The following is a 13665-nucleotide window of genomic DNA, read 5'->3' on the forward strand; positions in this document are numbered from 1 at the left end:
GGCCCTGCAAACCTGTCAACTGCTTTGCCATCCAGTGGGTTCAACTCTACCTCCTCCAATAACATTTGAACCTCAGTGTTGGGGAAAGGATCGCTTCTAAGATTGTTCTGACATCGGTAATGTCCCTCAGACCTGGGGTACCGTATAAAGTTTTATTTCTTATAGCTACTATCACGATACTGCAATAATTCTTCATCTTCAACTCCCCAGTTTAATTTAAAAAAGAATACTCGAAGAAGCTAGTTTTTCCTTTGACTTCTAATATTCAGGCACATATAATTTTAAATACATATTTCATCAAGGTAAAAACAATCAGTAAAAGGATGATAGTAATAAGAGTTATCTTTCTGTTTAATTTAGAAGATAAAACATACAAAACAATCAATATAGCAAAAGACATAAAGGAAATAGCTTAAAACCAAAAAGAATAATATAAGGCCAATGAACCGTGAACAAGCACCAGTTCTAACCGGATTTGCCAATGGATTAAACCACTCTATTAAGAGACGAATTCTCTGAGAAAGGCTTATAAAAATGAATCTGACACTACCATTCTTATAGAGTGACACCTAAAAGGGAAAATATTTTTAAAGGACAAGGATGAATAAGGATATACCCAATCAAAATACATAAAAAAGAAAATGATGTGAGGTTAGTATTAACATTAGAAAAATATTATATTAATATTGAATGCTCGAGACAAACGTAGGGAGGGAATTGGCTACAGAAGCTATTTATGGGTACAAATGATAAGTAAGGATACGTAGTGAATAGCGTAAAGCTACTGTCTGTCCCCTACTTGCTACCCTGGCTCCTCCTACCCTAGTACAAGCTATCAGCATGTCTCTCAACTCCTGAAATAATTTCCTAACTGGGTTGCCATTTTCATTTTTGCTCCTACACTCTTTCCACATAGTAGCCAGTGAGCGTACTCTTTTACATGTAAATGAAACCCTATCACTTGAGTTCTTAAAACGCTCCAATGAGTGTGGCTTATACATGAAATCCTATCTAAACTCTGTGCCTTACTGGGACCAGAGACAGAGAATTCTTCCCCATGTGTCAATTTGCTCTTTATTAATAGCAATCAAATTCACAATATTTAAAATCTGGGACCATGACTGTTCAGAATGAAGACTTCATTTTCCAACTTCCCTTGCTGCTTGGGTGTGGCAAAATGACCATCTCACTTTTGGCTGACCCTGTGACTAACTTTCAGCCACAGGAATGTAAGTAGAAGTAATGTTTAAGAAGTTAAGAAGTTACTCTAAGTTAAGAAGTAACTTCTTTAAGGAGTTATGAACCCCTTCCACTTCCCTCCCTTTCTGCTGGTGGTAAGGCAGTTGGAGGTGAGCCAGGTAAATAGGGGAACACCCCAGAATGTCGTAGCAGTGAATTAGATGGAGTCACATCAGACCTCATGATGTAGTAGAACAGAGTTTCATGGTAGCTTCAACATAGGTTGGGCATGAACATAGCTTTAGCTTGTTTACACCTCTGATAAACTGGTCTTGATCACACATGGCTGAACTTATACCCCAACACAGGGCCCAGTGTCCCCCAACAGCCAGAGTCCACCAACATCTTCAGCCTCATCTCCTAGCACTCTTCCCCTGCCCACCACGCACATGTCCACTGTGCTCCCACATCAGGGCCCTGGAAGTTACTGTTGCTTCAGTCTTGTAGGCACCACTATCTCCAGGCTGGCCCAGAGCTTGCACAGCTAAAACCTTCTAATAATTTAGGGATATTAGTCCATTTGCACCACTATAGCAAAGCACCATAAACTGGGTAGCTTATGAGCAACAGAAATTGCTCATAGTTCTGGAGGCCAAAATGAAGGAGCTGGCTTATTCAGTGTCTGGTAACAGCACACTTTCAGGTTCACAGATGGCACCTGTTCGCTGTGTCCTCACATGGCAGAACAGGTAAGGGGGGGTATCTCTCAGACCTCTTGTATAAGAGCCCTGATCCCATTCTTGACAGCTCTGCCTCCATGACCTACTCACCTCTCAAAGGCCCCAACTCCAAATACCATCATTTGGGGGGTAAAGATTTCAACACATGAATTTTGGAAGGAGGTAAACATTAAGACCATTGCAAGGGGTAAGTTCAACTATCCCCTCCTCGGAGAAGCCTTCTTTTCATGCTCTGTTTAGAGATGTACAACACCTGCCCTGATTGCTCTCTATTGTTGTATTCTGTTTCATGTACTTAGAGAACTTACTATCATCTGAAGTTACCTTACTCCTTATTAGTTAATGCCTCTCTTTCTCCTACCCTCTACATTAGAACATAAATCCCATGAGACTAAAAGACTTGTCTCTTCTCCTAGTCACTGCTCTATCCATGCTCTACCCAAGAGAATCTCAACAAGTCTCTGTTGAGTGGATCTGTCAGTGGAAGAATGAATGATAATATCAAATACACATATATGTACACACAGAAAAAATGTCAGAAAGAGAATGGGGACACATTTTAACACTGTCCATCTAAGACAGAGTGCCTAGATACAAAATAAACAAGGACGTTCAAGATTCTAATACAATTTTTGGTGGCAAAAGAACACATATAGCATGTGCAAGCAGACTAGTCAACTGCCATGTTATAGCTGCAAAAACTGAACACATATTCAGACCCAACACGTGGAAACAATAAGTAGTTGAAGAAGACGCTATGCTACATACCCAGCATTCTATAACCACAGTGCAAATAGTGAGAAATTAATAACAAATGTTTAAACAAGATACTCAGTAATATTCTCCAAAGTAACTACTGAATGAGGAAAGATACTAACTACACTTACAGACTATATAGTGAATGACAAAACTACATATAAAATCTCCAGGATGGAGATTAGCAAAATACTAGGGAAAATTCAAATATAAAATTTTCATTAGTAAAAGAGAAAATAAATACATAAATAATTATTTAGCACAAGAAGTTCACAAATAATCACAAGAAGAGTAAGCAAGAGAAAGGAAAGGAAGACAAAAGCTGAAAATACCAGCATAGAACACACAGAAAAAGAGAACTATTCATTAAATAGAAGAGTAGATTTTCTTCAAGAATTAGTAAAACAGACAACCATCTGGCATATTGGATTAATAAAAAATGAGAAACCCCAAAATTACAATTAAGAGAAGCATTAACAATAAGAGAAGAGTTGCAAAGGAATTTTTATGCAATATTATGTGCCAGTAAATGCTAATACACTAAGTAATTTTGAGGAATTGGTAACTTGCTGAAGATAATATACATTTTCAAAATACACAGAAGAAAAATTAACTTTTAATGTTTGTCAAAGAATTACCTCAGGACAAACTAACAAAAGAGTACTACGACTAGATCAAGGCAGTGCCTGAACTAGCTTGCTCAAATTCAAAGTCACATATAAATTCCCGGCTGTGTAGAATTTATTGTAGATCACAGAAAATGATAAAAAATTAATTTCTCATGCTAGGATAACTATGTTTCAAGACCTAACACTGGCACTTAACATTTTGTATAAACTACAAGCCAATTTTATTTATGAACATGGATGAGAAAAATAAAAAATTAATGGAAAAATAAAATTTAAAAAGTACATTATGAATTCAAATTATATTAAGCAAATGACATACCTTGACGGTTAATGTTAACCCGGGGAACATAAAAATAATTTAATGTTTTGAAATTTATTAATCACTATATTATATCAATAAGTGAGAATAAGAATAATCACATGATCCTATCATTAGAGATTCAAAAGACTTTAGGTAAAAGCTATCATATATTCATGATTTTAATAAATTATTGGTAAGGCTCAGTGCCTGTAGCACAGTAGTTATGGCGCCAGCCAGAGGCTGGCGGGTTTGAACCCAGCCTGGACCAGTTAAACAACAATGACAACCACAACAAAAAAATAGCTGGGCATTGTGGAGGGTACCTGTAGTCCCAGCTACTTGGGAGGCTGAGGCAAGAGAATCGCTTAGCCCACAAATTTGAGGTTGCTGTGAGTCCTGACACCATGGTACTCTACCAAGGGTGACATAGTAAGACTCTGTCTCAAAAAAAATAAAAGTAAAAATAAAAATAAATAAACAAATAAATAATTGGTAAGAGGTTAATTTCCTAATATCGGATATCACCCTTATAATTTATTAATAACAAATAAATTATTAAGGTGATATCTTTCTTCATTCAATATTTTGGAGAATACTACTGAATATTTTGTTTAAACACTTGTTATAAGTCAATACAAATGAATCTTAGATACAATATATACTTCCAAAAAGGAGGAACCAAAATCACTGCAATTTGTAGGCACAGCCATTGCAGACATTAAAAACTTAATAAAACCAATTGACAAATCTATGGGTCCTGTTTATGTCCCCCATTTCATATGCTGAATTTGTAATGTGAGGTATTAGGAAGGAGGGGGGTCTTAGGAGGTGATTGTTTCAAGAAAGTGATACCATTATGATTGGTACCCTTAAAAGGGACCCCTGAGAACACCCTCGCCCTTTCCACAAGGAAAAGAAGGAAATCAGTGGGCAGTCTGCAGCCTGGAAGAGGGTCCTCACCAGAATCTGACCATGCTTCATGCTTCCAGAACTGTGAGAAATAAGTTTCCATCACGGATAAGCTACCTGGTCTAAATTTTGTTACAGTAGCTCAAACTGATGAGACTCTTGCTAATGAAGAGAATTCATTAAGGTAGCCAGATAAAGGCCAAAATTCCAAAATCACTTTCCACTATATTGGCAGAAAGGAGTTAGAAATATGCAATGAAAAATTAAACTCATATTCACAGTAACAAAAGTAGAAAATACAGATAGTGATACTTCAATAAGACAGTATGGAGCGTGCAGCCCAGTGCCTAGCTGGGGGAGGGCCAGGAGTGTGGTGAGGAAGGCCCCCTAACCAGAGGGTAAGGCTGCTGTGGTAGGTCCCCACCCCAGGCTTCCTGGCCTTGTTCATGAACTTCAGAACTCTGTCTTGTGGCCTCAAAAGCATTAGACCCATGGGCAGAAGGTGTCTCCAGGACATTGCCCCTGAAGCACAGGAGGCTCCCATTCCCCTTCACAAACATGCCTCTTGTTGCTTCTCAGTCTAGAGTTTGAGGGGATGTATCTACCAGAAGCCAAAAGATCAACAGCTACAACTCCTGCCTTGCTCCTGGTGAACTGTAACAAGTTCAGGGGCAAGATTATCCCTGGTAGAATCAATCCTAATCATCATTCCTTGTTCTCCTGTCCTCTTCATTTAGATAACTTTCAGTGAACATTTTACACTTTCTTGAGTGTCTCCAGTGTTCACATTATACCTTATGATTTAAGCACTTGAGGATAACAATTGAATAAAAGAAATTAAGTTTAAAGAAATTTGGGAAGATGCTATTGGATATAAAAATTAAACCAGTGGTGCCAGGACCTTCCTGATAACATGGCTAGTGATTTTCTATTCTTCCCACCTGAAGCCACTGGTCATCTTATCTCAGCCAAGAATTTACATGTGAAGAGAGTTTTAAAAATTATGTTTAGCTTGTTTTTTATATAAAATCAATTCGGACATTGTACATAAGAAGATGATACTTGGACTCGCTTCTGCTTCAGTCCAGCCTTGGGCCTCCTGAGGCCTCCACAGCAGGGGACTACACACAGCTTTGGGTGGCAGCTGCCACATAGCAGACTCCAGTGAGTTCCTTTCCTCCTGGCAGCTGGGGCTGCAATTAATTTTGATTTTATGCTTTTATACTATCATATCGACTTCGTGCTCCATTGACCACAACAATCGGTATGTGCATTAGAAACTCTTTAAACACCAATTACTTTTTTTTTTGGCCACTGAAAACAGTCATTTGATAATGTGATTTTGCTAATTTGAGATTCTGTTAACTTTATTGAATAATAACGGAATAGACCATACGGCCTAATTGCAGAAATTTCAGAAAATACAAATAAGGGAAAAAAAATTACATTCGCCTTTATTCTAGTCAATAATAAATACTGTCAGAATTATTACATTTTCTTCAGTTTTGTCTCTCTATGAACATAAATGGAAATATAATAAATGAATACAAATGAATATAAATGGATATATAATAGATGTAGAACAGTAATGTAATTATAACAGAAATTCAATCTCTAGCATGATTTTCCCATTGACAATAAGGTGACAATATTGCTTGTAGTTATTACACCATATTTTATCTTTATAACTGCATTTTTCCATTTCTGATTTCATATGATAGATTATTAGACATAGGAATCTTTTTTTTTTTTTTTTTTTTTTTTTTTTGTAGAGACAGAGTCTCACTTTATGGCCCTTGGTAGAGTGCCATGGCATCGCACAGCTCACAGCAACCTCCAAATCCTGGGCGTAAGCAATTCTCTTGCCTCAGCCTCCCGAGTAGCTGGGACTACAGGCACCCGCCACAACGCCCAGCTATTTTTTGGTTGCAGTTCAGCCGGGTCCGGGTTTGAACCCACCACCCTTGGTATATGGGGCCGGCGCCTTACCGACTGAGCCACAGGCGCCGCCCGACATAGGAATCTTTTTAATCATAGGGTTAAGCATTTAAAAAGTTTTCGTAAGGTATCACTAAATAGTTTTCAGAAAAGTTGTACAATTTACATTTATACCAGTAGTATATGAGTTTGTTCACTTTTTCTGACTTTAAATTTATTATTTATTAAATTTATTTTCAATCTGACAGGTGACAACTGTTTTCCAATTACTATTTTAATTGCTGTTTCTTTAATCTCTGATGAAGTTGAACAGTTTTAATGCCTATTGAAATATCATTTGTCTGTTGTTCGTGTCCCATTCCTCCATTGTTATCCTAAGAGGTTTTCATATTGCTTTAGAAATGCTCTTTACATATGATTTACTCCATCCATTGTCATATTTTTGCCTGTTAGTTTTTAAAATATTCTTTTAATAGTTTGATAGTTTTATTTATGATTCTTCCACTGCTTTGATAATTAGAAAGTCACTTCCTAGATAAAAATTAATTATATTTTTGACATGGAATTCTTCTACCTTTTAAAAACTGTTCAAAACTATAGTTCTACCTTGACAAAAGCTCAATTACACATACAAATAAATAAAAGAAAAACCCAAATTACCTGGCCTTCAGGGAAGCCAAAGTCAGAACCAGACAGTAAACCTGACCCACTGTTCTGCCTCGAATGTCTGGGTCATTAAAATCCTGTAACTCAGTGGTTTTCAGACTTGAGTGAGCAGCATAGCCCCCTAGAGGGCTTACTGAAACACAGACTGCTGGGCTTCACCCCTGGAGTTTCTTGATTCAGTAGGTCTGGGGTGGGGCCCTGGGAATCTGCATTCCTAACAAGTCCCAGGTGATACTGACGCTGCTGGTCAGGAGCCACACGTTGAGAACCACTGTGACATGGATGCATTCCTGCTCCCTATTTCACACTCAGTAAAACCACTTTTGGGATTCAAGCTCTTGCTGTCAGTCTAACAGGCCTTGTGATGGGCATAGCCGCCGAGAGCTATTTAGGTCCCATTAGATGATTAAGAACTGAAGAATGGCAGCTTTGAATCCACATTCTGAAAGTGGCAGGCTGACAAAATACTGAGGGTGGAGAACAATCCTGCTGAGGCCAGATTTGGTGTCTGGGGAGATCTGCCCACTTGAACACAAGGTACCCTTAAAATAAATAAAAAGTGATGTCTTAGTGTTTCTAGGTCCCAGCCCCATGCAACAAATGCTCTACATGAATGAATCTGAATTACGTGATTGTAGTTGCTTTTCCCTACAAGTCTTATCAACAGCCAACCTCATGGAAGAGGTAATCTCTAGTTTTACACATGAAGAAATTATAGACATTAATATATACTTGACTAGCTGGGGACTGCATTTTCTTTAATTTTTTTTTTTTTTCTGATTATGGAAGTAACACGAGCTCACTATAGAGATTTTGGAAAATACAGAAATATATGATTACCTGTCATCCTACCACACAGAAAAGTCACTGTCGACATTTTGACATTATTAAATATCTCCTTCTGGCTCCCTTACGCATAACAGATTTGGGATCATGCTATTCCTAGCTCTGTGTAGTATTTGTTTTTCTAATGTCATGAGCGTGGAACATAAAGTCCACTCAACTGCCTGTGAGCTTTAAGAATTTTAAGCCTAGTTCTCTGTCCATCTCAGCCATAACTCTATAGCCGGCCAGCACATTAAATGTCCCAGGCAGAAGTGTGGGCCCTGGGCTGGGGAGGACGGGCTTATTGGATCAGTGCCTGGTTAGAGAGCCTGTGTCCAGGACCAATGCAGATGTGGAAAGCCAGAGGACGTATGAGCCTTTTTTATCTCACAGCACACTTGAACCTATAGCTAAACTTCTGTGGCACGCTTAAATTATGTTGATTTAAAAAAGTAAAAGAGAGAATAAACTTACTGTGCTTTGAAGTTCTTTCAAAAATAATTTAATTCATGATCTTTAAATTTCTCATGGCACTCCTAAAATCCTCTCACGGCACACCAGTGTGTCACGGCACACCGGCTGAAAATCACTGGACTAGCGCAAGAACTGGGGATGGAGAGACAGAGACAGAGACTGAGCCTGAGCCTGGAAAGATGCCTGACAGCAGCTGCACATGTTTTACTACACCTGCTGCGTATCCTCCCATCAGATGGGGGAAGAGTGAACAGTAGTGCACCTGTGGTTGAATAATTAGAGAGGGACAAAGCAAGTCAGCGCTGCAAACAGGCCTTGATCTCTACCAAATCTGTGGGTGGGGGCCCTGGGGCACTTTTATCTTAGGATAATTTAGTGTCTTGCACATTGCACACAGCTGTGAGATAAACTGGCTATCATAATGACCAACTTGCACACTGGCCCACTGGTCTTTGTGTGTGCACTCGGGAGAATCGCCTAAATGTCCTGAATACACACAAAGACCAGGGAGCCATTAAGGGTTTCTTATTTACTGACCTTCACCCCCGGACTCATTCCAGCACAATCAGTGCCATCCAATGAATGGATCCGTTTGCTTACAAAATATGAATGTGTTTCATTTCTGACAGAGAAACTCTAGTGAAGTCTTGATGAATGCAGTTTGATTGTGAATCAGATAAAAATGTAAGCAGAAGATCCCAGTTCTACAGCACCCATTAGCTGTTATCAGCGTCCCTCTGACCGAGGGGTTTTACAGAAACCTCACAGTGCCCACAGGAAGACACACGAAAGGCTCAGTGCTCGTAGCCACACATGGGATTCATTTTCTTTCTTTCTTCAGAGGGAAAAGAATTTAACAAAAGGGTTGGCTAGTGCCCTGGGACTGGCAGAGCTATTTCATCTCCCACGATCCTTGCCATCATTGGCTGTTTGTAAACTCCCCACAGAACCCGGCTACACAGTTCTTGAGGCCAAGGAGGAGAAAATGAAAATGGATGTCTTGGTGAGCTCAAGTAAACCCTGTGATTCAGGAGCAGGGCTCCCTCCTCTGCCTCTGCCGGCATCGACTCGACTGTGAGACTCTCATCCTGGGATAGGGACAGGCTCGGGGAGTGTGGTGTGAATAAATGGTGGAACAATATGATCTCTGAGGACTGCGCTTCTCAGCTGTGGCAATAATCCTGCAGCCCTGAGCAGGGAAGCCACCTCCACCCCTGAGTCCCAGCCCCTGCCAGCCCTTCCCTTCCTCTTCTCCACTGCTACCCATAAAGCCCTAAGGCTGACTTCAAACACAATTTCTCATTTCCTCCCCAAATATATCACTGCAGTAATTCAATGAATGAAGAGTAAGAATACAAGTTTCACGAGTTACTATTTACTACATAAAAGGGAAGGTCTGAACTCGCTTCCAGTAAGTCTGGGAGCCTCTCACTCACCGAGGGACTCTGGGGCATATATCCTCTCCCACTATATCCTCCCTGTTAGTAGCCAACTACATGCCACTTTCACTGGTACCAGTTTCCCGCAAAGAGCCAGGGGCTCATAACCTTTGGGACTTGCACCAACTGAAAAATAGTTGTTTTTGCAGAATCCCATTTCATCTTATTTTACCCTTGGCTACATAGGCCAAAAGGCCAGTAGGTAGAGAGCTCCGGAAAACAGATTTAATTAGGGGATGAGTCTAGTGCCTGATAAGATGGCTTTTCAGTAAAACTGAAAATACCTTTGGTCACAGGTCCCCTCTAAGGTAGGAAGAAGCTGAAGACTGGGGAAAGTGAAAGCCCCTGGACAGTAATGTTGGGTCAGAAGTGGAAGGCCCGTTACAGAATCTTTACCCTTTGCTGTAGAGCCAGTCTCCAAAATGGCCCCCAGTGGCCCTGCCTCCTAGAATTCACCAGAAGCTTGTCCTTTCCCGCACTGAATAGGGATGGCCTGTGTAACCAACAGGATACAGCAGAAATAGCAGAGTTCAACCTCTGCAGCTAGGTCATAAGACATCGTAGAGTCTGCTTTGCACTTTCCTGGTTCATTTGCTTTGACGGAAGCCACCCCCCATGTCATGAGGACACTCAAGCAGCATGATGATGAGCTCCACAGGGTAGAGGCCGGAGGGCTCCTGCCAACAGCCAGAATCACAGCCAGACAAGCGAGCCACCTGCGAGCACATCCTCCAGCCCATCAAGCCTCTGGATGACCACAGCCCCAGCCAGCTTCTTGACGGCAATTGCACAAAGGACCCCGGGTCAGACCCACCCGGCTCAGCTGGTGGGAAACCTTGCCAAAGTATCTTTGATAGGATGGTCTTCTTCTTTCTAGAATATCAGTACCTCCTGGGAGCAATGGCCCCTGCCTGCATACCCAGGGACAGGAAGTGACCTTTCTACTCCACTATTATACATTATTTTCAACCACTGTAGTAAAGGAAACACACACACACAAATGTGTACACAATGTACACATGTACACAAATGCACAGTCATACACAGCTCCTTTTAAACCTGAAAACCCACTCGAGCTCTGGGAATCTGAACTTCTCTTCCAGGAAGGACTGGATGCTCTGGATGTGTTAAGCACCATTTTTCCTGCTGTCTCTGCATGGGTGGGCAGTAGGGGTGGGGAGAGAGGGAGCTGGGCAGTCTAATTACTGAGAATTAATAGAGGTTTCTGTTCCTCACTCTGGCTAGTCATAAAATTCTGAGCTGGGGAAGCATGAGCAGGAAAGGAAAGCCATGGCCATGGATCTGATCTTTCCAGCATCTGTTTCAGTTTTTCAGGATGAAATTTTCTCCTGTTACTCTCTTTCCCTACCCTGTTTTTGGTAAGACAAAAACACAGAGTCTTTGTGAGCAGAATAGCATGCCTGAATTATACTGGAGGTGCTCAATACATTTTAAAAATATTTCCTGGCAGTGCTAACACTTTGCAGGGATGAGCCTGGAGGACAGGAGGCCTTCAGGTGCAGACTCAGAACCCACAGCTCCTTCCCTTCCAAGATGAGGGCCAGGAAGAACACACAGGCTTGGAAGGCCTTAGAGCATGTTCTAGGCTAGCATGGGCCCTTGGGCAGAAGCAAGTGTGGAAAGCTTTCAGGGGAATAGAGGAAAGACCCAGAAGGAGGGAGGCCAGGAGGGATGCAGTAGGCAGGTCCAGACTGGACCTCTGAGGCTGAAACCTGGCCAGACAGGAAACACGTTTCTCCATCTTTTTAATTCTGGGCTCATTTCTTATTTCCACCAGGAGAGTCTAAACATCTGTCCTTGCAAGTGTCGAGGCACAAATGAAGGTTTACAAGGGCAGTGAAATAGTCTCATTACATGGTGACCAGGGCCTTGGAGATCTTTCTGACCCTAATATCAATGCAGGAGATTTCTTCCCCTGCCCCTGATGTACCCCAGCTGTGTGGAGTTCCAGGGCCCTGTCTTACTCTCCCCTGCCCCTGAGTGTCCCCTGGGACCGTGTCCTACCTCTCTGCTCACTTGCACTTAGGCAACTTCCCTCAGTGAGCTCATCCTTGCCTATGACCCTACCCATCAGTTCTGAGGACTCTCAAATCCAATTTCTGGGCTCCAGCTTCTTGCCCTTGCTCCAGCCCCAACTGATTTCAGCTGTACCTGGACTCTCCTCCTTCTGCTGGGCTGACCCTCACTGGACACTCAACACATCCAATTTAGAATTCAACTCCACGGACATTTCTCTGTTACTGTATCATCTTGTCCCCGCCAGTAACAGCAAGTTGGGGACTTTGGCATCACTTTTGCCTCCTCTCTTTCTTCAGGCCCTAAGTCCATTCTGCCAGAGGGTCCTGAAATCTTTCCCTTTAAACTGTTATCTTGGTTATAGTCAAAGACTCTGCTGTGCCCACTGCTCTTGTGCCTTGTCAAACCGACATCATAGCAGACCTGGAATGCCCTCTTTCCTTTCTTTGCAATTAATCTCATTCACATTTCAAAGATCAAAGCAAGTGCCGCATTCCCTAAAGCCTTGTCTGACTCTTCAAGACTCTATTCTTCTCCTTTCTTGAACTTGAAATGAATAGATTCACATACACACACACACACACACACACACAAAATAGGTATTGTGAGCCTGCAATGTACAATATGCTAGGACCTAAGGGGCCACAATCACAAGGTCCTGGGCTTCTAGGAGATTAACAGAAGAGAGGTGGTGATGCCAAAGTCCCCAACTTGCTGTTACTGGCAGGGACAAGATGATATAGTAACAGAGAAATGTCTGTGGAGTTGAATTCTAAATTGGATGTGCTGAGTGTCCAGTGTAATCTAGCAACCATCACACGAATCAATTACTTCCTTGTTGTCTCTCTCTTAATTGGGCTTCCCCAGCCAAACTCTTAAATAGCTACAACTGAGTGTTAAATGACTTTTGTAAAACTCATAAGGACAGATAGATTACAGGACACATAAGTTCCTACTTACTAAATACATGTTGGTTATTTGCAAGATAGGTACCAGAATAAGACTTAGAGACATGCCAACTGCAATCCTTATCTAGGTTAAAGATATATCTTTGGTGAAGGGAGAAAAAAAATCAAGAAATTAAAGAAACCACACTGTGTTTGACTGGTGTTTTACATGTCTAGCCAGAAATTCAATTTAATTTGACAGACAATTTATTTGACTCCAATTTTTAAGAGAATGATTGATAACCTGTTTCCCAAATTCTATAATCATGAAATAATGTCACATTTCTTAAGAGTAGAGAACTAATATAAAAATGATTTAGTAGCACTTTATTAATTATAATGTCGATATTTGGAATTTCCTAAGAGATTTTACAAGATAGAAATGGGAGTTAATTGTGAAGCACTGAATTTACATTCTTCAGTAAAACCATTCAGTCCTATTAAGGGCAAGAATATTGAGAGGATCCAAACACATATTGTTAACTATGCCATTCTTTCAGCAAAGATCTCCAAGAAATGGGGTCAAAACCAGACCTGGCTCAAAGAATACAAAAGTGCCCTTTCTAAGTATCTCCAGGAAAAAGACTTATAAATCAGAAGTGCAGGAGACTTATAAAGACTTATAAATCAGAATCTCCAACATGCAAAAAGGAAAAAACAGGAGATATTTCACTCCTCCAAACCTTCAATAAGCATAGTATGGACCTTGACTTAGACATCCAATTCAAGGACCACATGTCACCCCATCCCAGAAGAATCTTCATGTGTTGAACACATTAACAAAGTCAAAGATGATCCCAGGCACATGATTACCGGCAAACTTCA

At 40.9% G+C, this 13665-nt stretch overlaps 1 protein-coding gene across 5 annotated transcripts in view; it reads right to left on the reverse strand.

The window, feature by feature from the left end:
* Positions 1–13665, reverse strand: part of CALN1 (calneuron 1) — a 625091-nt gene that overhangs the window by 283579 nt on the left and 327847 nt on the right. The gene's annotated exons all lie outside the window — the stretch shown is intronic.

The sequence above is a fragment of the Nycticebus coucang genome, chromosome 12 (assembly GCF_027406575.1).
Source record: "Nycticebus coucang isolate mNycCou1 chromosome 12, mNycCou1.pri, whole genome shotgun sequence".
Lineage (NCBI taxonomy): Eukaryota > Metazoa > Chordata > Mammalia > Primates > Lorisidae > Nycticebus > Nycticebus coucang.